Raw genomic sequence first — 5,234 nt, 5'->3', positions numbered from 1 at the left:
TTCGGCCCGCCGCACAAAAAACCCAAGTAGCATTTTCGTGGGAGTATCATAATCAAAGTACCGGAGTCCCGCGCAGATGAGAAACAGGGTTATACATGGAATAAGATTTTATTTCATTTTTTCTATCCGATCAATTATCTCACTTACAATTCTTTGAGAATCACACAAATCTAATGGAAAAAAAGAATTAATTATTTTTTTACCGCTCTCCTAAAAAAAATTGCCTTATAAAAACTCAAGAAACAAGGAATAAAAAAAAGTCTGGCCTTACCTGACTAAATTGTTTGTCTGAATGGAAATACTTGTACTTGTTCGATTTATACATTCCGTTTCATCGGTGACATCTTGCCAGATACCTTTGTTTTCTTTATCGGCAATCAATTTCAGTGTTGAATCCTGTTGTATTTCAGCAGGTAATGTCATTGTCAATGATATTGGGCCACAAACAGCAGTATTACTATTTTGTTTGGTGCTCACAAAGACGACTGGTCCAAAAGATATGTCAGGTTCCTCTGTTGAGTCGTCTGATTTACAGACATTATCTACGAGTGCTTGATTCGGTGTATGAACCTTGAAGAAAAAAAAATATCGATGACACTTTGTACGTATAATGTGACATTGACGTCACACGTCACATATCATTCATTGCCTAATGCTAAGTATGTTTGCAGCAACATAATGAATAACGTTACACGCTTTCACTTACAATTAATAATAACAAGAATTTCGTAGTTTAAGTATATTATTTAATAGCAAGAAACGCATTTGTAAACAGTCTTGGGTACGTTTTTTTATTTTTACTATATATTTTGTAATTGTTTTTATTATTTTGACGTACCTATTATTTTGTACTACTTTAACTATCGCCACATACATCAACGCATATTAGTATATAACGAGATTTCAACGAGATCCCATTTGATTGGTTTAGTCAACCAATCATAGCGCGCCTGGTGACGTCGCCAATCACAAACACAATCAAATAAAATGTCGGGTTCTATCATGTTAGTGATTGAAACTATCGGGAAAAACACGGCATTCGGTAAGTTTGTCATTGTTAAATGCAACAAACATCATCTATGATTTCCATGATAATAATGTGGCTTAAATGACTCCAGTTTAGGTCGTTACTTTGTGTGGTTATTGAGGAAGTGACGATTTGTTCCCACCGGTTCGATCGAACACCGGTAACGTTTTGCGCTCTTTTTTCCTTGGTGATGTTTTGTTGATGGTCGGGCCAAAATCTTCTACGGTGCTGAAACCGTAGCTGTAAATATTCATCAAAATGTATCAACATAATGTAACCGTTATACAACTTAAATCTGTTGCGGTCAAATCAGTTAGAGATTTGAATGTTGTATTGTTTACTATAGCTGTTTAGTGTTCTAATCATTATGATTTACTAAAAACGCAAAGGCTTATGGGTAGACGCTTGTTTGTAAGCAATGACACGCTATGGCCATCTGACACACGCGCAGGTGACGACTCACCCGCTTTAAACGAACCTTGGCTGGCGAAAATGCAGCAGGAAGTGTACACATTTGTTGGAAATAAACAAAAATATTCAATGTAATGAGAATAATTGTAAAATGCTGTGGAATCTCTTTCGTTAATAAAACATATGATTTTATATAAATGGTTTATGAAAGTTAATTTATTGAGTTGTACATGAAATGGTGGGCAAACAACAATCTACATTGTCCGTAGAGTATTGCTACACTGAAAAGTATGAATTGCCAAAAATGTGACACTAGAGCGAGAAACTGACACTTTTTTCGCAACTTATTTAAAATTGATATAATTGATATTTGTCGACGTGGTGGTCTAGAATTTTGAAATAAAATCTGTAAACATAAAACAGTGTAATGCCGAGAATTCAAATTCTCAATGACAAATGGTGGGAATTATCAAAGGTCAAGACAAATTTGTGTAAAAATGTATCAACATGGCAGTAACAAATTATGATATGATATGATATGATATGATATGATATGATATGAATTTATTAAGCACAATGGCCTCAGGCCTATAGTACAATAAATCAAAAATAGAAAAAAAAAACATATAGAGGGAGTCATTTAAATAATCATTGAATCTACAAGTCACAATTGGTTAAGTAGATTTTCTCTATGTTTAGTAACATAGAAAACAAATTTCGGAATTTGTCAGGTTTGACTGATAAAATAGAGGTAAATATTTCATAATGTGGACATACAAGGCAAAAATAGTATTCATCCTCAACCAGCCCTAAATTACACAATTTATAGATTCTCGTATTCTCCGATATGTTTAATTTACGATGTGATTCAACCAGGAAGTTGTGGGATGATGTTCTAAGCTGACACAGCGCAGAACGTAACTTGTTATCTTTTATTAAATGCAAATATTTTTCACACCTACAATCCATCTTACAATCTCTGTATTTATCAAGTTTAGGATAGTTGTTGGAATCTATAAACCAAGTTTGTTTGTACATATCATGAAGTCTTTGGGTGAATAGTGGCAAAAAAGAACAATTTTCTTCCACGACTTGGTTTAATCAAACAAAACCAAAACCGTGTGAAAGTAATAAGACTTGGAAAACCCAACATTTATGGTTGTTTTCATCTTCTTTATACTGAAAAAGCTAACATTGGTAAACATAACGATATGTTTGCATTTTTAAGATATTCAACCAAAATTTATCAATACGTATATAACGCATTTTACAGTCAAATAAATTTATACATCAATATCACCAGCCACCACTACTTTGGAAAAGTAATACCCAGAATGAGGAAGTTGTTCTCCATTCTCACTCACTTCTCACAATGCCTTAATTTTCCGGCATTTCTAAAAACTACAATTATTGTTTTATTAATATTAACTTTAAGTTTCTATCCCACACAGACATTTAGATGTTTCCGTTACCCCTCTTGGGTTTGGTACACGAGACAAATTATCACAATACACAGCGAAAAGTGTCATACTTCACACTTCACCAATTCGAGGTGCGAGTAAAAATAGTAATACTGCATTCAATCTAAATGTTAGCATACTGAAAGTCAAGTAAACAATAGTTGCATTCAAAATAAATTATTTATACCGAGGAAATTATATTGTTGTATTGACAGACATTGTGTCAATCGCAGCAGCCCACCCTCCTTTTCCCCAAATCTCCTGCTGAACATGGCTTAGGCAATCAAGTGCATATTTAGATCCCCGGAGCAATGACCGTGTTCTGTGCAACTTACAAGCACATGTGATCAAGAACAGGTCAGAAAAATTAAATTGCCAGTCGCAGTAGTGAATACCCGTATGGTTTGTCCTTGGCACAAACATGTGCTAATAGACGACAGAACATGAATTTTAGCCTTCAAAGGCAATTGAAAAATTGACCCGAGTATCTAACCACCTTTTCCGGGTACTTCCCTTGCCCAACTTGTGATTGAGCTGATTGTCTTCAAAATGAAACCCACGCCACGCAACACGATTTTTCTTGTACATCGTAATTGTTTATAAATTAGTTTCTCCAGTGAGTACGCATTCGATCAATATGAAAGGCTAACTGTGATTGGCTGTAGCTTATACGAGATTTGAACGGGATTTATATAGGTATTTGGTCAGATCCTTGTGGGCGTTCGTGATTACAAAATAATGAAAAATAAAAATAAAATAAATTGATGGAAAATATATAATAAAAAATTATACCTATATTTAACAAAAAAATAAAGCCCAAACTAGGATCTTAATTTTAATCAGATTGGTCTTATGCAGAACTGGATACAGATAAACTATTTAATGAGATGTATATTTTTTATCTTTGTTCACCTCCAATGTAACTTCAATGTTAGTCTGTGTATAGCCTGGCGGTACTGTCAAAGATACACCATCTACCACGTCTGATTTCACTGTACCACCACCCGCATCTATCTGAAAACGTTCCTCAATAGACCGTGAAACAGCAACGAAAAACCCAAACTGTCTTATTTCAGTACCGACTGGCTGAACATCCTAAGATTTAAGGAGCAAAAATGTTGCAGAATTTCATAATGCATTCTTTACGCCATTTGATTTACTTGATTTTGATTTGTTCGATATTGAAATTATTTATTTATTTAGTTAATTATTCAAACATAGATAATTCGGAGCACGTACACTGGATTTCATTATTGAATAAAATGAGAATTGTTCTGTAATTTGCAACAAATCATATAATTTAGTTTCTGTATCGAGATGCAATTCAAAATCAAAACTAAACAGCACTCAGAGGAGATGCCAACCTGCGACAGATTTCTCGATATCACTATCCATATTAACACTTAGAGCTACAGCGTAGGTCTTACAGTTACGTAGCATGCGGAAATGAGATTCTTGACCTTTTGCCATTAAACTCCAGGCGTTGTAAGTTACATATGTCATGTGTGTAAAGTTTGAAAGCATTACCTATTCCCCCTGGATTTGTATTACGAAATCTGATCAAAAAATCTGACTTGGTCTAGTGCGTCACATGGGTAATTTGTGTAAAGTGTGGAGTTGTACTGCAAACATACATACATATTCTCATACTGTAACCATATCTTCTCACTGTTTTGTTCTGAAAAGCTAACTGGGTTTTGCAAGTGCCATGTGTGTCAAGTTTGAATGCTCTGTGGTGTGTGCCACGTGTAAACACACTATTTGTCTCTAATAGTTATATTGCAAAAACCCATAAACATACACTATGACCATAACCTGTTACCAGATCTTGTGAGTCATATGGAATTTGTTCACTTATCATTTCTTTTGTTAGTTCTATAACAAATACACCCAAAGACATACTGTGATCTTGAACTTTGGCTGTAAAAGGTCTTGTCGAGCACATAGGAAACATGTGTACCACATTTGAAGACACTAGCTATTTTTACCCTCCAGTAATTATTTAAACGAACTCAAACATATGTAATGTTAACCACTTTTTAAAATTAATAATACACAGTTTACCTTAAATGTTGATGTCTCATGCCACAGTGCACCGTCGTCGCTGTATAGTATTACATACTCCCTTACCGCTACGTTATCTACTGATGGGTTGAAGCCGAGTATAACATGTTTAAATAACGACACGTGTGTTGGTTTGATTATAGTGACTTTCGATTCTACCCATTTGTAATTATTCAAACCACGCACTACCTCGACGTCTGTTGTAGTCACTGTCAAATCAATATGCTTACGGATGGTGTCAGGGGGGATCATCAGAAAAAAACCGCCGGGTA

At 34.7% G+C, this 5,234-nt stretch overlaps 1 long non-coding RNA gene across 1 annotated transcript; it reads right to left on the bottom strand.

Moving 5' to 3' along the window:
• Positions 1-505: 505 nt before the first annotated feature.
• LOC146729105 (uncharacterized) lies at positions 506-5,023 on the bottom strand. Its single transcript, XR_014928249.1, has 3 exons — positions 4,963-5,023; positions 3,811-3,993; positions 506-570 (listed from the first exon to the last, which is right to left on the bottom strand). It is a non-coding gene; the product is annotated as an uncharacterized LOC146729105 (long non-coding RNA).
• Between the last annotated feature and the right edge of the window lie 211 nt (positions 5,024-5,234).

Source organism: Saccoglossus kowalevskii, chromosome 22, assembly GCF_978046115.1.
Source record: "Saccoglossus kowalevskii chromosome 22, keSacKowa6.1, whole genome shotgun sequence".
NCBI lineage: Eukaryota > Metazoa > Hemichordata > Enteropneusta > Harrimaniidae > Saccoglossus > Saccoglossus kowalevskii.
The sequence above is the reverse complement of the archived record's forward strand: the minus strand, read 5'-3'. Positions and strand labels throughout refer to the sequence as shown.